General features: G+C 39.0%; 1 protein-coding gene across 3 annotated transcripts in view; it reads left to right on the forward strand.

Moving 5' to 3' along the window:
* The window catches only part of LOC128861866 (uncharacterized), a 210,558-nt gene that overhangs the window by 65,133 nt on the left and 121,097 nt on the right, over positions 1 to 24,328 (forward strand). For 2 of the 3 annotated variants that reach the window (XM_054100242.1, XM_054100250.1), the window contains exon 2: positions 11,796 to 11,851. The gene's annotated coding sequence lies outside the window, so the exon portion shown is untranslated. Of the gene's footprint in view, positions 1 to 11,795; positions 11,852 to 19,036; positions 19,413 to 24,328 lie in introns of those variants that run through there. The other variant, XM_054100253.1, reaches the window with a different exon arrangement.

Here is a 24,328-nt window from a genome sequence, read left to right on the forward strand (position 1 = left end):
ACTTTTGAGTGATGGAAATCTTTATTTTGATCTTTACGCGCTTCATTGCTTGTCTTGTCACAAGTGTAAAATATGATATACATTTTTTCCGATAGGGTGGTTAATTTTGCGTTACCTATTATTAAGGTTAAGTATAATTAAATGAAGATGTGAAGGTTTTGTGTTTGCCACCAGTTAAAACGCAGCATTGCATTTGCTGCACAACAACTTTTGTGACCAAATTTTTTATTTTTTTATTTTTTTTTATTTTATTACAATACTATTGCAATCTAGTTAACAAAACTAATAAGCAATTCATTTTACATATATTTAATTAAGTTAAAACATCTCAAGTAAAGACAAAATTTTATGAAAAGAGATCATGCGGTTTCGTCCTTTTTAATCTTCTCGTGAGGTCATCAGTTACAAGTAGTTTGGCTGCTTCATCATTGATGTGCTGCTCAAGTCTCTCTTTATGTTTATTTGCGAATTTTTTTATGATATCCGTAATGGTGTCTATATTAAGATCCTTATGTATATTGCAACTAGGAATGTACCACGGCGCTCTAACGATGTCGCTTAATACTTTATTGTGGAATAGTTGAATGATGTTTTTGTTGCTTTCACTGGTGCAGCCCCAGAGCTGTATGCCATATGACCACACTGGTTTCAGTATTTGGTTGTATAAAAGTATTTTGTTATAGATAGAGAGTTTAGAATGTCGGCCTAACAGCCAATACATTTTCTTATATTTAAGAATTAGCTCCTCGTGTTTTTTCTTGACATGTGTTTTCCATCTCAGCTTAGCATCTAAGGTCTTCTCTTCTCTTCTTAATTGGCGCTATAACCGCTTACGCGATTTTGGCCGAGTTTAACAAAGCGCGCCAGTCGTTTCTTTCTCGTGCTAACCGGCGCCAGTTGGACACACCAAGTGAAGCCAAGTCCTTCTCCACCTGATCTTTCCAACGCAGAGGAGGCCTTCCTCTTCCTCTGCTACCACCAGCTGGTACCGCATGGAATACTTTCAAAGCCGGAGCGTTTGTATCCATTCGGATGACATGACCCAGCCAACGTAGCCGCTGGATCTTTATTCGCTGCGCTATGTCTATGTCGTCGTAGAGATCATACAGCTCATCGTTCCATCGTCTGCGATATTCGCCGTTGCCAACGTGCAAAGATCCAAAAATCTTACGCAGAATCTTTCTCTCGAACACTCCAAGCGTCGCTTCATCGGATGTTGTCATCGTCCAAGCTTCTGTGCCATACGTTAGGACGGGCATGATGAGAGTCTTGTAGAGTGTTAGTTTTGTTCGTCGAGAGAGGACTTTACTGCTCAGTTGCCTACTTAGTCCAAAGTAGCACTTGTTGGCAAGAGAGATTCTACGTTGGATTTCAAGGTTGACATTGTTATCGGTGTTAATGCTGGTTCCTAAATAAATGAAGTCTTTTACAACCTCGAAATTATATATTAACTGTCAACAGTGACGTGGGTGCCGATACGCGAGTGCGCCGACTGTTTGTTTGAAGACAGGAGGTACTTCGTTTTGTCCTCGTTCACCACCAGACCCATTCGCTTTGCCTCTTTATCCAGTTTGGAGAAGGCAGAACTAACAGCGCGGTTGTTAAGGCCGATGATGTCGATATCATCGGCATACGCCAGCAATTGTATGCTCTTATAAAAAATTGTGCCTGAGCGATTAAGTTCTGCGGCTCGTACGATGCTCTCCAACATCAGGTTAAAGAAGTCACACGACAGGGAGCACCCTGTCTGAAACCTCGTTTGGTATCCAACGGCTCGGAGAGGTCCTTCCCAATTCTGACGGCGCTGCTGGTGTTGAGCAACGTCATCTTACATAGCCGTATTAGTTTTGCGGGGATACCAAATTCAGACATCGCGGCATACAGGTAACTCCTTTTCGTACTGTCGAATGCAGCTTTGAAGTCGACGAAAAGATGGTGTGTGTCGATTCTCCTTTCATGGGTCTTTTCCAAGATTTGGCGTATTGTGAATATTTGGTCGATGGTAGACTTTCCAGGTCTGAAGCCACACTGATAAGGTCCAATCAGTTGGTTGACGGTGGGCTTCAGCCTTTCACCCAATACGCTCGCTAGAACCTTATAAGCGATATTTAGAAGACTAATCCCGCGGTAATTGGCACAAATTGCAGGATCGCCCTTCTTACGGATTGGGCAGAGCACACTTAAATTCCAATCGACAGGCATGATTTCATCCGACCATATTTTGCATAGGAGCTGATACATGCACCTTACCAGATCCTCGCCGCCATGTTTGAATAGCTCAGTCGGCAGTCCGTCGGCGCTCCCGGCTTTGTTGTTCTTTAGCCGCATTATCGCTATTCTCACCTCGTCATGATCGGGTAGCGGAACGACAATTCCGTCGTCAACGATTGGGGCAACGATCTTCACATTCTCGTTGACATGCGCAGCTGTCACTGTTTAATAGGTTCGAGAAGTGTTCCCTCCATAATTTAAGATTGCTCTGGATGTCAGTCACCAGTTTGCAGTATTTGTTCTTACAGGAAAACGCCCCGGTCTTAAAACCTTCTGTAAGCAGCCGAACTTTCTGGTATAATTTTCGGGCGTTGTTCCTATTGGCCAGCATCTCAAGCTCCTCGCACTCACGTATTTCGGCCTCTCGTTTCTTCTGTCGGATAATAGGTCTCTCTTCCTTTTTCAGCTCTTTGTAGCGATCCCACATGGTTCGCGGTGCGCCCGATCGCAGCGTAGCTCTATAGGCGGCATCCTTTCTTAGTGCGGCAGCATGACATTCTTCGTCGTACCAATCGTTTTTTCGGATTCGCCGGAATCCGATTTCTTCTTCGGCGGCAGTACGTAGAGAACGAGAAATGTTGCTCCATTGTTCGTGCATGCCGGTTTGTTGGGCAATACTCTCTGAGAGCAGGAGTGAGAGTCGAGTGGCGAATCTTCTGGCTGTCTGTTGTGATTGCAGCTTTTCGATGTCGAACATTCTTTGCGTAGGTAGATGCACGTTTTTTGCTGCACAGAGGCGTGTGCGTAGTTTGGCTGCAACAAGGTAAGGATCCGAGTCGATATTGGGTCGTCGGATCGTACGTACATCTAATACACTATCACAACACGATCGATCTGGTTTCGTGTTTTTCGATCAGGAGACAGCCAGGTGGCTTGGTGAATCTTCTTATGCTGGAATCTGGTGCTACAGACTACCATGTTTCGGGCCCGGCGAAGTCGATCAGCCGCTGTCCGTTACCGGATGTTTCGTTGTGCAGGCTGAATTTTCCGACTGTGGGACCAAAAATTCCCTCCTTGCCCACCCGGGCGTTGAAGTCGCCAAGCACGATTTTTATGTCGTGGCGGGGGCAGCGCTCATAGGAACGTTCCAAGCGCTCATAGAAGGAATCTTTGGTCGCATCGTCCTTCTCTTCCGTCGGGGCGTGGGCGCAAATTAGCGATATGTTAAAAAAACGGGTTTTGATGCGGATTGTTGCGAGGCGCTCGTCCACCGGAGTGAACGACGGTACTTGGCGACGAAGTCTCTCTCCCACAACAAATCCAACACCGAATTTGCGCTCCTTTACATGGCCGCTGTAGTAGACGTCGCAAAGTCCTACGCTTTTCTTGCCTTGTCCCGTCCATCGCATCTCTTGAATGGCAGTGATATCAGCCTTTACTCTCACGAGGACATCAACCAGCCGGGCAGTGGCACCTTCCCCATTGAGGGACCGGACATTCCAGGTGCATGCCCTCAAATCGTAATCCTTATTTCGTTTGCAGTGGTCGTCATCAGTATAGGGAGGTCTCATCCGAGGCTTTTTTAAACTTTTCTTTGGGGGGGGATTTTTAAGTGGCGGGTCCCGAACCCAACGCACAACCAGCTATCCTGGAATGTTTCGCCTTCTCACGTTAGCTCACTCCCGAACGGGTGTTCGGAAGCTACCCAAAGGATACGTGGGCTAATCCCGGGCGTTGTGAGCTGCTTAAACCATATGCAGAAGAATCGTCCTGGCCATTCCCAAGTGAATGGCGATCTGTAACTTTCCCCACTTGCGTGGACTTCTACACATGGAACCATCCTCCAAGCAAGCATCTAAGGTCATTCCTAGATAAATTGCCGTATTTGCATGCGGTATTGCCGTATTATTGATAAATGTTGGTTTATAATTTATATTTCTATTAGTGAAGTCAACATGGACAGACTCGGTTTCGTTTAACTTGACACGCCATTTTTTGGTCCAATTTTGAATTGCATTTACTGATGCTTGTAACTTCTGAATTGCTCTAAGTGTTTTTCATCAGTTGCTAATACTGCAGTATCATCGGCAAATGTTGCAGTTGTCGTATTGCTGCATGTGGGTATATCGTTAGTATGCAAGAGATACAAAACTGGCCCGAGTACACTGCCTTGCGGGACACCTGCATTAATATCTTTCAGTTCTGAATATACATCTGCTTGTTTTATTCTAAAGTATCTGCTCGTTAAGTAGGATTTTAAAATGTTTGAGTACTGGATTGGTAGAACTGCTTGAAGTTTATGGATTAGTCCCTCATGCCATACTTTATCAAAAGCTTGCGATACATCCAGGAATACCGCAGAACAGATTTGTTTTTCTTCCAGTGATTTTTCAATTACATGAGTAATGCGGTGTACTTGATCAATCGTTGAGTGCTCATTTCGAAAACCAAATTGATGGTTTGGTACAAGGTATTTTGCATCTAACAATGGTTTAAATCTTTTTAGCAAGATTTTTTCAAAAAGCTTTGATAAAATTGGTAACAACGATATTGGTCGGTATGATGTCCTGGTTTTGGAAGCATAATAACTTCCGCTATTTTCCATTGTTGCGGTACATATTCTAAACGAAATGCAGCATTAATCAAATGTGTCAAATTAATGGGCAATTCTTTTAATATTTTCCCTGTTATAAGGTCATAACCGGGTGCTTTTTTGCTATCTATTTTGTTTTTAATAGTGTCCTTTACCTCTTTAAGGAAGTCAAGGGGATTTTATCGATTTTTTGTCGAATAGGATGAGGTATATTTTCTAACTCATCTCCTTCGTTAGGATGAAAAATGTTTTGAAGATATTCGGTAAATCTCTCAGCTTTTTGTTCGTTAGATTTGGCCTAGCTGCCATCATAATTTTTTATTGGTGGGGAATGCATAATAGGCCTTTTCAAGGTTTTAGTTGCCTTCCAAAGTGAATAGTCCGTGCGTTTATCGCTCGTTAAATCTTCTAGAGCATCTCTAATGGAGTCATTTTTAAGTTGTTTTATTTCTTCTTTTAGTTGTGTAGAGAGTTTATTGAGTTTGGCTTTGTCTTGTGGTGCTCTGGTTTGTTGCCATTTTCTTCTCAATCTACGTTTATTTTTTATTAGCATTAAAATCTCCCTCGGATAACTATTTCCTTTAAGTCTTCTTTTTATTTCCGGTGTGCATTGCCAGGCCGCTTGTAGGATAATTTTGATATATTTTTCGATTTCTTCGTCTAATTTCTTTCTCGATTTTATGGAAGCATTCATATTTATATTTTCCTTTAGAATTAACTTAAAACTTTGCCAGTCGGTTTTATGATTCACGAATGTTGGTTTGTTTATTTTTGATATTAAGTATTCGCTTAAAGTGAGTACAATTGATGAGTGATCAGAGTTTAAATCAGCGCTTTCTTCTACTTGTAGATAATTGTAACTGATATTTTTTATTATGAAAAAGTCTATTAAGTCTGGAACTTTGTTTTGATCTGAGGGCCAGTATGTTGGACTCCCTGATGAAAAAGTTTCGCAATTATACTGGTTTATTGCACATAGTAACTCCTTTCCTTTCGTTGTTGTCAATCTGGATCCCCAATGCGTGTGCTTTGCGTTGAAGTCGCCACCTATAATAAAGCGATCTCCAACATGTTTGAAGAATACAATATAATCTTCTGTTTTAAGTGCATGTTTTGGAGGACTATATAGACTTGCTAGCGTTATGCTGTACTTCTTTGTATAAATTTTAATTATTGTAGTATTGCCTGAATTTTTTCCGTTTGATATTTTGGTTCTTCACTGTACTTTAACGTTTCTTTGATGATTATGGCACTACCTCCTCTTGCTGTTGTTGTTGTTGTTTTAACAGCATAGTTAGCCCTGTAGTGTAGGTATATCATCTGTCGTCTTCGTCTAGCTCATCTAGGGGTAGGCCTAGGAAACATGCTGTTTCGACGGGTTGGGTCCAGAGGGAGAGGGGGGTTAGATGAGTCTGATTAAGGGGGCATGTGAAGAGGTGGTTAGTGTCGTGCGGGGTACCTTCACATGCCGGACATGTGTTTGGTATGTCGGGGTCAATTCTGGATAAGTAGGAGTTTAACCTGCTACAATATCCAGAACGTAATTGTGCCAATGTTACACGAGTCTCACGGGGAAGCTGAAGCTCTTCATCTGCAATGGGTGGTGGTTGGACTCCGATTACGGCATTCACGGGACGGGAGTTCATGAAGGTGGTAACGGACTCCCGGTGAATGTCGTTTATTGACTGTCTGAATACTGTCCGGTCCAGTAGGTCTCGGTCAGTTTTGTCCTGGAGTTCGTCAGCGTAGTCGAGGAGGTGTCTCCTGACGTGCCTGGGAGGCGGCTCAGGCTCAAGCAGGTGTCTGCAGGGGTGAAACCTGCGTTAACACCCCAGCAGGAACTGCTTGCTTAGCAATTTGTTGTGCTCCGCGACTGGGAGCATTTGTGCCTCGTTGTGCAGGTGTTGTATGGGTGACATCAGGAGGCACCCGGTCGCTGTCCGAATGGCGGTATTCTGACATGTCTGAAGCTTTATCCACTGCGAATCACTAGTACCAGGCGACCAGACAGGCGCAGCATAGTTTAGAACCGGCCGGCCAATTGCCTTAAATGTCGAAAGCAACAGTTCTTTGTCCTTGCCCCAAGTGCTGCCGGCCAGCGATTTGAGGACCTTGTTGCGATTTTGGACTTTAGTGGCAATTGCGGTTGTGTGCGCAGAGAAGGAGAGCAAGCTGTCAAAGGTTACACCCAAAATTTTGGGGTTATTCACAGTCGGAATTGGTGTGTCGTCGACTTTTACCTTAAGGGACAGCTTGACCTCCTTTGTCCAGGTGGTGAAAAGGGTCGCCGTGGACTTGGTGGGGGAAAGTTGGAGATTCCTCGCAGTGAAAAAGCGAGAAAGGTCGGTGAGGTAGTTGTTCACTTTGGAACACAGGCCATCGATGTCATTGCCCGACGCCATTATCGTGCAATCGTCAGCGTATGAGATCAGGGAAACTCCCGCTGGTGGTTGGGGGAGCTTCGAGATGTAGAAGTTAAAAAGCAAGGGTGAAGGGACACCACCCTGCGGTACGCCTTGCTTAATCTTCCTCTGCTTTGACATTTGATCTCGAAAAATCACTGACGAGTGCCGACCGCTCAGGTAGTTCGCGGACCACCTCTTCAGCCCTGGCGGGAGTGTCGACTGATAAATATCATCTAGTAGCGTGGAATGGCTGACTGTATCGAAAGCCTTCTTTAGGTCCAACGCTACTAGGACAGTACTCTCGCAGGGGCGGTTTTGGTTAAGCCCGCGATTTATCTGGGCGTTTATGGCGGTGAGTGCCGTGGTGGTGCTGTGCACTCGTCGGAATCCGTGCTGATGTGGGGCTGGGGCCAGGTGGGTCGTGAAGAGTGGGAGTAGGAGGGCTTCAAGTGTCTTCACTACTGGGGAAAGGAGAGTTATCGGCCGATAAGACTCCCCTTGGTTGGCGGGTTTCCCAGGTTTCAATAGTGGGACCACTCTCCCTGCTTTCCACTTGTCAGGGATGATGAGAGTGGCCAGAGACAAATTGAAGACCCTTGTGAGGTATCCTACTCCCAGGGGTCCCAGATGCTTCAGCATCAGCGCGTTAAGTCCGTCAGGGCCAATGGCTTTCGATGATTTCGACTTGTTGATGGCCCCCTGAACCTCATCACCGGAGAAAGTAAGTGGCGCACTGTCGTTCGTCAGTTTGTGCAGCCTTCTGGTAACACGACGTTTGGTTCTGTCGCCCGGAGGATGCAGTGTAAACAGCCGGCTAAAATAGCTCGCGCATCTCTTCGGGTCCAACGAAGTACAACCGTTGAAGGTGATAGCCACCTTGTCGTTGTGTTTCGTCGGGTTCGACAGGGACCTAACGGTGGACCAGAGCTTACTCACTCCGGAGGTGAGGTTACAAGTCTTCAGGTGCTCAACCCATTTAGTCCGCTTATGTTGATTTACCAGTTGCCGGATCTCCAAATTGAGATCCCTTATGCGGGGATCCCCGGGATCGGCCTGGCGTAGGTGGTCACGCTCGTTTGCTAAACTGGCTGCTTCTGCTGGGAAGTGAGGACGGATGTCCTTATAACATCCAGCTGGGATGAAGCGAGCCGCAGCAGCTGTGAGCACCTTGCGGAATGCGCGTTCGCCGACGCGCACATCAGTGGGGATGGGAAGAGCGGCGAAGGTGTCCTCGGTGAATTCCGTGAAGCCGGCCCAATTAGCTTTTATAAAGTTAAAATAGGACCGGTGATTCGCGGAAACGAAATCGGCAGGTCTCTCGATCGAGACGATAATGGGCAAGTGGTCTGATGCAAGCGATAGCATAGGTCGCCACGTTATGCTATTTATCAGACCCGCGCTAGCTATTGTTAGGTCAGGCGAGCTGCTACAATTGCCCACTACCCTGGTGGGGGCGTCGTCGTTCACTGTGCTGAATGTCGAGTCGTCTATCTGCTCTGCCAATTGCTGTCCCCTACGATCATTTGGCAGGCTTGAATGCCAAAGATCGTGATGCGCATTAAAGTCACCTACAACCAATCGGTTTTCACCTCTGATGAGCGCACCTATATCAGGGTGATATCCTGCCGGGCAGCAGGTGACAGGGGGTATGTATATATTAAAAATTTCGAGCTCGGAATCGCCTGACCGGACAGCTATGCCTTGACATTCTAAGGTGCTGTCCCTGGGGTCGATTCCTTCATCGATAAGACGATACTGCACAGTGTGGTGGACTATAAACGCTAGGCCACCACCGTTGTCTCGCTCGCGATCGTGTCTGTGCACGTTATAGCCATCCCTGGTGATCAGAGATGACCTAGCGTGCAACTTTGTTTCTTGGACCGCAGCTATCTTGATACTGTGCCGGTTCATAAAGTCGACTATCTCGTCGACCTTACTCGTAAGTCCGTTGCAGTTAAACTGTAGAAGCTTGAAGCTTCTCGGTGAGGTCAGTGTAATCCGGGGGGTGAGGGACGCGTGGGGTTGTCTACGTTGGACCTACTGTGCAATCCACTGTGGTTGTTGCGGCCTGATGGTGGTGGGCGGCCGCGCCTCCGGGGGAGGTAGTGGGTGCAGAGCTCTGCAGCAGGGGGCAACGTAGGCAGTTGTCCACTCACGGGTGGTGCGCAGGCCGGAACATCTCCGAAAATGGCACCAGCCACTGCAGGAATTGCATTGGACTGATACCAGATTCCGAGGTATTACGGTCTGACACACGGAACAGGCTGTACGGGGGACCAGGAGCTGCTGGTTTGTCCCCGCACTGGGGTTGGAGCAGGAAGGGATAGGAGGGGTTAAAGGGGAGTTGTGTTGCTCCGATAGGCTCCTCACCGTGGAGGTGTGGGTTGTGGTGGCGGTTGGTAGTGCCGGCCTATCAGGGGGTGTAGTAGCCGTGGAGGCATCAGACGCCTGTTGGCGGGAGCAACACGTGGCCACATACCGTGTGGCCCACTCCCTGTGCGACTTAAGGCCTGAGCAGGTCTTAAGGTGGCTCCACCCGTTGCACTTATTGCACCTAACCGAGGTGGAGTTCGGGTGGAGCCGTTGATGGCAGACGCAGCAGTAGAATACCTCTGGCCCAGGGTTGGATTCGACTCCAGCCCTGAGGAGAAGTATTTGGAGCAGGTTAGCTGCGAGAGTTTGCTCCTGTGACGTAAGGGGTGGGGTGATATACGATACACTAGACAGGGCTAGTGTACTGGGGCGGCAGCCCTTGATCGGGAAAAACCCGAGTCATTCCAGTAACGTAGAATGGGAATGCTGAATTTGATGGATGTATTGTGTGATACAGGTTGTAACCTTTAAATTTTATAAACGACTGTTTTGTGAAATGTGTTTCTGCTATTAAGCAGACATCTATGTTGTTTTCGTCTAAAACAATTTGTAACTCATGTTCATGTTTACAAAGACCGTTTGCATTCCATAGCATTACTTTGAAGGTATTCAATATGTTTACTTTTTCTTTTGGATACTCCTTCCGTTATGATATTCTGGTTGTTTTAATCGTTCATCAATATTTGTAATAGCTTCTTCCATATTTAATAGCTTTGATAAAATATTTTGTAAGATTTGACTAGTACCAAATGTAATTCAATAACAGAATTAAAATTAAAATTTATCGAAATGTGTAATTTGTAGAAATAAAATCAGTTTAAATCGAACAACTAATTTGCAGATAAGGAAATATTTTGTGAATATTTTAATTCATAATGAAATATGTTATCAATTTTTAATTATTTTTTCAACTCCTCCAAAACAGGGGAAATTCACCACAAATCGGACTATTCATTTTGCGGCCTACTATGGACTAGTTCACTAACTGGTACAATGCCGAAGCAGATCCGGAGTAGTTCGTTAAATGGTATACTTGGCTGCTATAGGCTGACGATTTACCGTTCGCGGGACATCATCTTCTGCTTGATTGGCATGTAAACTTCTTAAGCGAGTTTAACAAAACGCGCCAGTCATTCCTTTCTCGTGCTAACCCGCGTCAGTTGGGCACACTAAGTGAAGCCAAGTCTTACATACACATATATATAATCGTACATGTACATATATATATGTATATTTGCATTTATGTAAATGAGTTCATATAAATACATCGAATTTAAGTTCGATTCTTCACTAAGTAGTCACATTTCTGCGCTGAAGCAAGTTTAGAAATTTTTCTTTGAGATTATTCACGCATTCAAGCCTTACTCATAGTTGACCTGTGCTACTTCGACATCAATTATTAAAATTTTTAGATTTTCCACTTGTTGAATTCCTAAAATGCCATAGTGGCTTATAATACTCGTAAAACGAAAAAAGGGTAGATGTGTGTAATCAAAATTCTCTTCAGATCTTTTCTTTTTTGGTTCTATTTAATGCCTTTTTTATTTTGTTGTTGTTGTTTTTTGTTGTTTATATTTTGATATTGTTGTTGTTGTGCTTTTATTTTTTGTTGTTTTTTGTGTTTGTTGTTTTTTGTTTTTATTTGCCTTCCATGCAGGCGTCTGATTATGGAAATGAATCTGTTCTTTGTTTTGAATTTTTTTACGCCTTATTTTTTCTTAGACCTTTTGCTTATGCTTTAAATTTTATTGTCGTTAATTTCGCTTTGGGAAGACTTATGTAGACTAATGTATGTATGTATGTAAATTGTTTTGTAGCTAATGTGTCAATATTACTCGCAGCCACTAATCGAAATTGATTAGGCTTCGTAAGATGTTCGAGAGTCTATATTAGGAAATAATAATTTTTTTGTTTGTTTTTCTGCTTTGATGTGAAGCTTAAATGCAGTATTGTCTTTCTTTTTCTTTTCTATGAGATGCTGGGTTGTTTTTAGATGCCTTTTAGATGCTTCAACTTCGGAAACTTTGCAGGGCTGAGATTAGTTCTTGTTGAATTGGTTCAATTTATTTGAAAGGAAAAATTTCCTCTCAGTTTGATGAATACCTTGATTTTGTTATACATTTTTTTCTTGTACTAGATAATTAAATTAGGCAGACTATTTTATTCAAACTTATATTATCTACACTAATTAAAATTTTTCATAATTTTTCCAGATTTCTGATGCCATTTGCCGCCAACTTAAAACAAAAATTACTTGTATGCAGCACAGGTACTTATCAATTGATACTAATTTTTTATGTAAAGTGTCCTTAGTTTTTTAATATTTTAATTAGCTAATTAGTGAAAGAGCTAAGGCAGAATATGATTTATATATTTTGGCAGTGCCGGCATAAACTGTAGATCCCTTTAGATCCCTCCATTTGTAGGAAAAACTTTAAAAAGCGCACCACAAAATGAAGGAGAAGCTCGGCTTAACACCTAATAAAGGATGTACACGTCAATGTACAAATGTATGTATGTATGTATAAATACGCTACAATAGGAGCACCGCCATAGCGTTATTGGCTAAGCTCAAAAAAAGAACGCTTATCACTTTTTGCCCGCCTTTCTCTACTTGGTCTTTCCAACGCGGAGCAGGTCTTCTCCTTTTTCTGCCGTCGCTAATAGCTACCACATTAAATGCTTTTAGGGCTGCAACGTTTGTATCAATTCATAGCCAGCATTATTAGACCAAATGAGTCACCCGATTGGAAGCCACGCCGTTTGAAACCTCGTTTGGTATTAATTGTGAGGTAAAATAAGTTAATTTTCATTGGACTTTAGTCTTTCATATAAAACACTCCTTATAACTTTTTAAGAAATGTTAAGGCAATCGAAACTTTAATTCCAATCGGCAGGCACTCATTTATTCAATCATATTCTGCATAGGAGTTGAGACATAAACTTCGTCAGCTCCTAGCTACCTCATATTTCAATAGCTTAGACCGCAGTCTGTCAGCTACCTATATTAATAACAAAGAAAACATGTTTTTTTATTCAAAATTAGCTTTATTCATCAACGTCAAGAAGTACGCAATAATTATCTGATGCTTATTAGTTTCATCGAGAACCTCTTCATTTGAGGGAAATTTTTTTAAGGGCGAGCACTTGTGACACGATGCATTGTCTTGATGAAACAAAACAGTGTGCAAATTCGGTCCCCACTTTGAACAGATTTTTCTTATAATCAAATGCTCATGCAATATAAAGTCAACACATTCTTTTACCTTTACGATGTCAGCTAACGCGCGCAACTTCACTTTTCGATCATTCCAAACGATTTTGTTGTTTTTTGTTTGTTTTGTCTTTTGATGTTTTCTGGAGTTACCGCCTCATTTGGACGTCTACTGCGTTGTGCATCATCGGTGTCTGTACGACCACGTTTGAAGTCAGCAAGCCATCGTCGTTTCTGATGGAGCGGAGTTCCTGTAACACTTTTCCAGAAGCAGAGTAAAATTAAAACACGAAATTATTTTTGAAAATAACAAAAGTAGCGTCACTCTTAGCACCATAACTCACGATCTAATGAATAGAATATCATGAAATTTTAAGATATAGCTTTTTAAGGTTAGTATTAACTAAAGAAGAGGGGAATGCAATAAAGCTGGTGCCATATATGTGCTAGGCCCGGGACTTCACAGCCCATGTGTTATATGGTCCGACTTCCAGTTTGCCAGAGCGGGTGGCGCTCAAAGACCCAGCGATGTATTTCATCTTATCGACAAACATGGTAACTACCGGTGTGTATTCTTATCTATCGCGAGTTGTGACTTAACTGCTATTCACCTGTAGATTTAACAGCAGAGTATTAATGGTTAGATTTCAGAGATTCTCTACTTCTTCTATTTAGAGGGAAATTTTATTATTTCTTTCTTCAGCTCCTATTGGAGCATGGGACGTGAGATGCTTAATGAAACCTCCTTAAAGCTTGGCCTCCTTTTCAATATAGACATTTTGTGTTACGATCTCCACGAACTGGCTTTTAAAAAACGGTGAGGGAGATGTTCTCTTTATTTAATTGTTGTTCACTTCAGAGCCCTGAAAGCCCTCAAAGCGGTTCAATCTCGTTTTATGGATATGTATGTATAGAGAAGCTCCTTCTTAAATTTATCACTTAAGTAAGCCAGTTTATGCGGAGTTCAATGATCTTTAGTGCATCTACATGCACTTTGTATATCTTTCTCAGCTTACTAATTTCAAGAACGCAACGACATATGCATGCACATACACACATGCGAGTATATAGTAAGTATGTATATGTATAATCTCCTTCAGCTCTGCAGTTAGTGGAAAATGCACCTTAAGTGGTGCATTAAGATACCTGAGTATCCGAAACTAAATTAACAAAGTCTTATTACATAATTATCAGCGGCGGTCAATGCAGTGAAGGTTGAATAGCCTTTAGTTGCTCTCAAAATACATATATGTACATATATTTTGATTCCTTTTTAACCAGACATTGATGAGTCACAAAAACAGCTGCATGAATGCACATAAATGTATGTATAAACAAGCATATATGTAGTATGTACTATGTATGTATGTATTTATGTATGTATGCTGAAGCATCAAAAGACTCGAAGAAAATTCCGACAAAAAGTTAATACCTGCTTGAGTCATTTTTTAAATTTTATGTTCTTCTGTGAAGAAAACATATTTTAATTGTTGGTCTGCCTTTTTTCATATCCTCACACAAGCACACGTATCTACAAATATGTATGTATATATGTATATATATTTGTAAACATGTGTAACTAATTTATCACATTTCCTATCATTTATCAGGCTTTAATCGGCTTGTTGGTGTGTGAGTGGGGGTTGGTTTTTAAGTAGATTTGTACGAGTTTCTAGAAATTACAAGTGTATACCTACATACACACATATATATATATATACAAATGGATAAGTATATACATATGCGCATACAATAAAAAACGAATTGATGAAATGATGAAGCAGCCTGCAGGGAAAATCTGAATTCGTATGTATCATTGAAGAACTCATAAGGCGTTAAGAGCAGTTAGAAATTTGTATTACTAAAGGTTAAGTTCAACTGAGGATTTATGTACATATGTAACTTTTTTCCTGGAAGAATAATGATAGAAATTATCACACACATTCTGAAATTTATATGATTTGTTTTATCTGTGAAATTAAGTCTTTGTATGAAAATATTAGGTTGGTTCGAACTTTAGCTCCGCGGCGATGCTACGACTACTTACTTGCCGGTAAACTTCGATTATTTCTTCGATTTTATCGACATTTTCCACGATGGCCTGCCTAAAGGGAATCTGCGAAAACAAAAGTGTACGTAATTAGCTGTTCAGCAGTATCGGCACTATAAACACCATTCACAATTACAGCGGCCTGGCTTGCATTTTCGCCTTTATCAAAGATAAACTGTAAGTGTACCGAATTTTCTCTTTGTTGACTTCCATTGTTAACAACCTGTAACTCGCTGCTGAATAGAACAAACAAAAAACAGCAAACGATTTTTTTTAGTGTGAAATGTCACCTTGACAATGAGCATAAACTTTAAATTGTTGAATCGATACTTTACGAGATATCGATGATTACAGCCATGTACCGAGAAAATAATGGATTTCTTTTCCCCAAAACTAATATTTCTAATTATTTATAAGTATTAGGAGAAGTGCACTGTGAAATTTCTGCAAAGGGCTGGAAGTACTACTAGTTTCAACTTAAATAAAATTACAAAAAAAATTAATAATTGGGCGTACACTTCTGTTAGGTGTTTGCCCGATCTCCTCCTCCTATTTGTGGCGTGCGTCTTGATGTTGTTCCACAAATGGAGGGGCCTACAGTTTTAAGTCGACTACGAACGGCAATGTTTTTTATGAGGAACTCTTTTATTATTCAAAGTTACAAAAATCTTCATCTTCGTCATCATCAGGCAGCTTTACTTCTCGGGCTGAGCTTTCCATTCCCCTTTGCAAATCCGCAGCAGCTTCTCGTTGTTCATCTTTGATTGAGATTGCCCATGACTCACAGCCATGCGTCGAAACTTGTCTTATTATTGTTTTGTAAATACTGTATTTACAGCTGCACAAGAGTAGTCTGGATTTTTGTAGTTTCAGGTTTGCGTAGAAAGCTGTCCCATAGTTATATTTTCAGGTTTCTACCTTTCAACATCGAGTGACATTTTGATGTATTTGGTTTATCGGTGTTGATATGGATCCCGTTAGCATTTGCTTTGGTTTTGACGTTAGAGAAAAATCAATCCATACACGTTCGATTTCGATACGCAATGGTTAGGTCGGAGCGGCCGATAGATGATCGGCTTTCACATAGTCCTTGATTGCGTAGTGTGCAATGAAAACAGTTACGAGAATATTTTGTTTAATTTCATTGTCAAAATACTTTACACCGTAGCAAGAACCTTCTGGGATTTCTTTCGCCACTTTTAAGTTACTCTTGGGAATGTGGGCCAGCAAGCGTGTGCCATATGGTCAACGAAAATGTGATTCGAAAGAACTATGTTAATATTGCCGGACTTGTTTTCATCTCGTCTTGAACTGAATTTCATTTCACTAAAGCTTTTAACAAAGTTGAACGTTTCACTCGCCAGTTGGGGAAAGGTTCAGGTAGAATAACTGCTGCCTTGCGATAGTTAAAATTGGTGAGGATTTTAAAAGTTCAAAATAAATTTAAAATATTAAAAAAAAAAGATTTTGTGACATAGGAACACAATTTTTTTGGCGAAACAAGAGAATCAACTCTTATCCGAACGATCCGTTCCGTATACAAAAACGAGAGACATGACGCTAAAGAAGCGAAAAATATGGCTTGACGATAATAAATTTTTTCCCCTAAACTTTTCTTGAAATTAATTAGAAAATTTAATAAAAATTTATTTGACACAACTATTTGTTTTTGTGAAGGTCATAGCCGAGTGTGTTGAAAGATTGGCCATGAATTTTCCCAAGTAGCCATTCCTTTCAAGGTTTAGGTCTTCGATTTATTTGAATATTCAAAACAAAAAAATATAATATTTAATAACAAAACGTCGTCCCTTTCTCGTGCTAACTGGTGCCAATTGGTGAAGTGAATTCCTTCTTTACCTGATCTTTCCAACGCAGAAGAGGTCTACCTCTTCCTCTGCTATCACCAGCTGGTACCGCATCGAATACTTTCAGAGCTGGAGGCTTGTATCAATTCGGACGACATGACCCAACCAACGACGCCGCTGGATCGTCATTCGCTGTGCTATGCCTTCGTAAAGCTCCATCGCCAGCGATACTCGCCCTTGCTAATGTGCAAGGGATGCCTCATCGGATATTGTCATCGTCCAAGTTTCTGTGCCGTACGTTAGGATGGGCATGATGAGAGCCTTGTTGATAGTTAGTTTTGCCTATTGTCAATTGTCTACTTATTCCAAAGGCCGTTGTAAACAGTTATTAAAAAAAAGACTGGTAATATTATATTTTCTTATCCATTGATTGAAGGGAAAAAATGTGTGAGACAAGTAAGAATATAATGAGAAATTAGTATAGATTGAGGGAAACAAGGCAAGGGAATAGAAAGAAACAAGTTTCATGTAAGCACAAAAAAGTGAACAAACACTACAACTACAATACGTCAGCTAAATATTTGATTGTGTTAAATTCACTGAGAGCCGAATAGCGATACCGCTATATGCGCAACCTTCCGAATTCTCTCAAGCGTGGTATAGAAACTAGTTTCAAATTTACTGGAAGAGCACCGGTTCGTAACCAGGAGTTCTTCTGCAGAGCACCGAGACTAACAGGTGGAATTACAAAGCCAACAATCAGAATAAAGAAAAGTAAAAAAAAAACCATGAGTACCAACAACAATATGATGTGGGAATGCATAAGCGTGTACATACATATGTATGTAACTTGTGAGAGCATAATTACATACATAAAGGGTGTTTTTTTTAGAGGTTAGGTTTTCAAGTTGGCACTACTTTTTTCGTAGATGGTCTTTTTGATAGCTGTCACTTGATTTATGCTCAGTTTGGTTTGCCATTTCATAATGAATAGACGAACGACCATCAAGCGCGTCGCACGTTCCGTGAATGGGCCCAAAACGAGATGGCCACCGATCCCGATTGTCACAAGAAAATTTTGTTCAGCGATGAAGCTCACTTTTGGTTGAATGGGTATGTCAATAAGCAAAATTGTCGCATTTGGAGTGAACATAATCCACAATCCGCTGGACTATTTCTTGTGGGGCTATGTGAAGTCGCTTGTCTACGCAGATAAGCCCGAGACGATTGACGTCTTGGAAGAGAATATTCGGCGCGTTATTGCTGACATACGGCCCCAATTGCTGCAAAAAGTGGTCGAAAATTGGGCCTCTCGGCTGGAATTTATTCGAGCCAGCCGCGGCGGCCACTTTCCCGAAATCATTTTTAAAACATAATGGCAAACCCTTATCTTTATAATAAAGCTAAATTCTTGGCCATAACATTAAATTATATACGTTTTATTTCATCTTGAAAACCTAACCTCTAAAAAAAACACCCTATATATAGCATACTCGCATGCAGGGGTCATATGAGAGCATCAGAAACAGAAGCAATACAAAGTTGAGGTGAGCAAAATGTCTGTGAAAATAAATTGAGCTGCAAAGTAGCTCAGGATACCAAAATAGTTAGGAGGGTGATCCAGGATTATGAATTTTTTTGCTCTTTCATGAATACATACATACATACATATGTTGAATTTGAATTGTTTGTAATGAATTTCCTTGGCTTAATGCAGAAAAGCAACACAGTTGAAGGAAGTTCAGTGGGGAGAGAGCTGAAGAGGTAATGAAGCAGGTAGTTCAGTCAATCGAAAGCAGACAATTAGGATTGGGTGGTTCAAGTAGTGAGTGCGAAGTAAGTGCTTATTTAACTTTGATTGCGCCATTAGAGTTAACTAGAAGTGGATGCATAATAAGTACGTATGCTTGTGTGTATGTACATATATGCGTGTATGTAAGAAGCAAAGAACGGATGCTGTTGTGGAACTGTCTTTGGAATTGCTTGAGTATCACAAAGAACTGTGCCTATCTATGTGTATGCATGCACCTGAGCTATTATTACTACAACAACAAACGCCAAATAAACAATACCCTATGCATTCATATGCAGATGTGTGTATGATAACAACAACAATATTAACAACGACAAATACCAAATAACGGCCGGCGGCGCGTAATAAATAACATTCATATGTTTATGTTGGCTGCTGAGGGGGATAGAATTGTGGACCCATTGAATTCTGAAACGGAATTACATATTTTTCTTTTTTTAGATTTTTCTTACACTCAAAAGCACTCAGTTACTATTGTGCTAATGAATGGGTGCAACTTTGTCGAGTAAGTCGAGAGTTAAATGACAGGAAAAACACATATGCACAAACATACATATACACAAATTTTTACATGAAAACAAAAACCGATAATAAAAACAAAAATGTCAGATAACAAACAGCAAGCCAGAAAAAATAAACCATAAATCCGAAACGTTGAAAAGAGCGAATATAATTCAAGCGGAAGTAAAGGAAAATTCTTAGTTTTAAATACCACAAAAAATCGAAAAAAAGATTAACTAAATTGATATTTCACAGCAAATGAAAATTGAAGGTTAAAAATTGTTCATTGAACGCCGCGTATAGTGATTTTTGCCGTTATTGTTTGTCTCCCCTTCTAAAAAAATGAAATTAGTGTTATTAGACGCAGTTTCCGATTTGGTGCTGATCGGTTTGGTTGCAATGTTTCTGGTGATTTTGGTGCAGTTGTTGCAGTTGGTAACCGAACAGGTGAGGCAGAAAACAGTAACTGTTTGTCAATTGTTTACATATGTATGTACATATGTGCGTGAGTAAATAGTAAACGATTTTTGAAAAGGGAAACATAGAACACGAAACAGCGGAAAATTTGAAAGCGTACAAACCACAGCTTCTATGTAGTAGAGGCACGCCCATTCTAACCCGGTATGTCTTATTTTGTTTTACGTGGAGAGGGCTTATAGACAATCCTTAGAAGCTTCTGCTAGACCCCAATCAAGACGAACTCCAAATGAAGCCACCGTTATGGAATTTCTGAATTTATGAGTCTTATTTGATGCAAGTTTCACATGCATTAGCCACGTGAATTGTGTGATTCCTAAAGTCTATGCCAATTTAACATTCTTACAACGCTACTTGAAAGGCTTCAATAATCCTTGCACTAGAAAGTCGCTTAATAAGTCGCTCAGTTCGTTCAAAACTGGATTATGATTTAATAATTTGTGTAATCCATTCTATAATTCGCAAGCTGATCGAAATGATCGAGTCCAATGCAACGTCACTCGTTTCGCTTTTCAATCACTTCATTTTGATGACCTCGTCACGTCTTGCACTGCCCGTTGCTTGCTTATAGATTGTTTATCTATGATGCTATTAGTGATTTAATTGATTCCCGACACTTCTCCAGCCGATAAGCTTCATTGTAACTAATAGGAAGCTATATTTCTATTATAATTTTCATGTCGTCGCTTTGAAATCTAATTAATTACTTTAATTTTGCCACAATTACTAGAGCAGTTAGCGAGCTTAATGAAAACTACAATTCCTTGATTTCGATTTTGCTATGGCGAGATTTCTATTTGTGTTTATAATTAGCACCACTTGTAATTAGTCAGAAAGAAATTATCATAAAGCCCTTTAATTGTTCTTTTTTTTAAGGTTTTGTATCATAGACTTAATAAAGCAATGAAATGAAAAACAAAGTAGAAGTGATCAGTTGCTGCCACCTGAATCCAGTATGAGAATTAAAATTCTAGGACAGATGTTTAAAATTTTACTCCAGATAGTTTTTAGAACAGAGTTGCCACTCTTTTAACATTAAAGTTAGGCGTTTATTATTTAAGACTTAGCAATTTAGGGCTTTTCCACTTTATTATTCTTAAAAAATTTTCCACTCTGTAATTGACATGATTAAAAACAAGCTTTTTAACATTTTCCAAGTTGTAAAAGTTGTAGCGTTGTCCCATTTGTTGAATATCGATTTGATATCCTATACGATACGCATGCAAATTTTGGGTTTACCCAAAAATGTAATAAATTAAACTGAATTGTAATAAATTAAGTTAAACGAACAATTTGAAATAATTTTCCCTAGAACTCCAAGAGAAAGGGGAAAAGAGAAGAAAAGTTAAAGAGTGGAAATAAATCCCAGTTATTATATTTTCACCAAAACAATCGTATAAAAAGGTTTTTGGGCTTATAACCAATTTTTATGAAAAAAAAGAGGTTGTCTGTAAAGTCGGTTTACTGACGATAGTTTAACGTGATAACGTCATAAGAAAATATTGATTGAATGGTTGCATTTTTCAAAAGAAAATTTTAATTTTATTTGTTTGATAGATATTTTGTATGGATATAGAGAATGAGTTAACATTAACATAACATAATATAACATAACATAACACAACACAACACAACACAACACAACACAACACAACACAACACAACACAACACAACACAACACAACACAACACAACACAACACAACACAACACAACACAACACAACACAACACAACACAACACAACACAACACAACACAACACAACACAACACAACACAACACAACACAACACAACACAACACAACACAACACAACACAACACAACACAACACAACACAACACAACACAACACAACACAACACAACACAACACAACACAACACAACACAACACAACACAACACAACACAACACAACACAACACAACACAACACAACACAACACAACACAACACAACACAACACAACACAACACAACACAACATAACATAACATAACATAACATAACATAACATAACATAACATAACATAACACAACACAACACAACACAACACAACACAACACAACACAACATAACATAACATAACATAACATAACATAACATAACTTAACATAACATAACATAACATATCATAAAGCATTCACCAACAGCTTTCATTTGATACCCATATTGTACATACACGTCCGAAGGTTACCCGGGTCCACGTTTTGACCTATATCTCGAGACCCTATCTACCAATAGGTATTCAAACTATACGGAAATCATCTTCAATACCTACTTAACAATGTGTGTAAGTTTGGTTTAATTCGGTTCAAAGACACGGCGGGTCCACGTTTTGGCATTTTTTCGAGACCCTAGTCATCAATAGGTATGAAAATTACCCCGTATTAAAGCACTTATCAACAGCTTTCATTTGATATCCATATTGTACAAACACATTCTAGGGTCCACGTTTTGGTCTCTATCTCGAGACCCTAGTCACGGAGCGGATGGAAATGCTCTGAACTAAAGCATTCACCAACAGCTTCCATTTGATACCCATATTGTACATACACATCCGAAGGTTAGCCGGGTCCACGTTTTGACCTATATCTCGAGACCCTATCTACCAATAGGTATCCAAACTATACGGAAACCATCTTCAATACCTCCTTAACAATGTGTGTAAGTTTGGTTTAATTCGGTGCAAAGACACGGCGGGTCCACGTTTTGGCATATATTTCCAGACCCTAGTCATCAATAGGTATGAAAATTACCCCGTATTAAAGCACTTATCAACAGCTTTCATTTGATACCCATATTGTACATACACAACCAAAGGTTACCCGGGTCCACGTTTTGTTCTATATCTCGAGACCCCAGTCACGGAGCGGCATGAAAAATACTCTGTACTAAAGCATTCACCAACAGCTTCAATTTGATATCCATATTGTACAAACACATTCTAGGGTCCACGTTTTGGTCTCTATCTCGAGACCCTAGTCACGGAGCGGCATGAAAAATACTCTGGACTAAAGCATTCACCAACAGCTTCCATTTGATACCCATATTGTACATACACATCCGAAGGTTACCCGGGTCCACGTTTTGACCTATATCTCGAGCCCTATTTCCAAAATAAAATATAATCCATGTTACTCGTGGATGATGTAGCTTTCGAATGGTGAAAGAATTTTTAAAATCGGTCCAGTAGTTTTGAGCCTATTCATTACAAACAAACAAAGTTTTCCTCTTTATAATATTAGTATAGACAACATATCTTATATGGTATATGGTAAATATTAAAATACATTTTTTCCTTCATATATAATAAAAAAATTAATAATTATAACATTAAAACAACAGGTATTATTAACAAACCTGGTTTTATTTTAAATTCTTCAAGTGAATCAAATTAATAATAATCAATAAGAAGGCATTTGCAAATACAAATACGTGAATTTATATATGTACATATGCGCAATGAGCAAGGTAACTACATATGAGCAAGGTAACACTAATGAGCAAGGTAACACTAAAGAGCAAGGTAACACTAATGAGCAAGGTAACACTAAAGAGCAAGGTAACACTAATGAGCAAGGAAACACTAAAGAGCAAGGTAACACTAAAGAGCAAGGTAACACTAATGAGCAAGGTAACTACATATGAGCAAGGTAACACTAAAGAGCAAGGTAACACTAATGAGCAAGGTAACGACACATTTTTTCGTGCGTGCAGCCTGTTAAATCGAATTATAAGACGTTATCACGTCAAAATGTTGAATTGTTGTTGTAAAATTTATTATTATTATTTATAAATTAACTGATTCTTATTTTAAATTGTTGAAAAGTTTGTTATAAAAAGATGTTAAAAAATTTATATAAAGAAATATGTTCAAAATTTTTTTTATTATTAAATCATTTTTTTTTTAATTTTTTACTCTAAATTTTTTATAAAAATTGTTTAATAATTTTTTATAAAAATGTTTAATAATTTTTATAAAAATGTTTTTGTATATAAATAGTTTTTATTAAAAATTATTATTTTATTTTTTTTTTTTTATTTTATAAAAGTCTTTTTATTTCTTTAAGTAGTTATACAATTTATTATTATTAAATCTGTTATTTTTTATAAAACGCGAATAGATTTTTATTTTAAATTTTATTTAAACATTTTAAAATATTTTTTGAAAACTTGTTGTAAAGTTCATTATTATTAAATCTATTATTTTTTACAAAATTGTAATTAATATTGTATTTTAATTTTTGAATTGTAAAAAAGGTAGTTATAAAAATTGTTATTATTAAATCCGTTTTTTTTTCACACAACGCTAATTATTTTTTTATTTTCAATTTAATTTAAACACATTTTATAAAAATTTCAGAAATTTTTGTTTATAAAAAGAAGTTATGCAATTTTTGTTATTAAATTATTTTTTACAAACCTCGAATTAATTTTACGTTTTGAAATTAATTTAAAAAAGGTTTTATAAAAAATTGTTCGACATTTTTTCATAAAAAGTAATTATACATTTTTTATTTTTAAATCTATTATATTTTGCTCAATGCGAATAAATTTTTTATTTACAGTTTTTTTTTTAACAATGTTTATACAAATTTTATAAAAGGGTTTTAAATTTTATTAATATTTGTATGTATTTGTAAAAACATTTTATTTTATTTTTAAAAAATTTTATACAAATTTGTTAAAATTGTTTTTATGAAGTGCATAACTTTTTGAAAAACTGGAATCACTTTTTTATTTTGAAATTAATTTAAAAAAAAATTATATAGTAAGTTGTTAAATTTTTGCATAAAAAGTAGCTATAAAATAAGTAAGTAAATATTATATTATTAAATCTTTTTTTTATGAAACTCGACCTATTTTTTTATTTTTAATTCAATTTAA

This window comes from Anastrepha ludens, chromosome 2, assembly GCF_028408465.1.
Source record: "Anastrepha ludens isolate Willacy chromosome 2, idAnaLude1.1, whole genome shotgun sequence".
Classification (NCBI taxonomy): domain Eukaryota; kingdom Metazoa; phylum Arthropoda; class Insecta; order Diptera; family Tephritidae; genus Anastrepha; species Anastrepha ludens.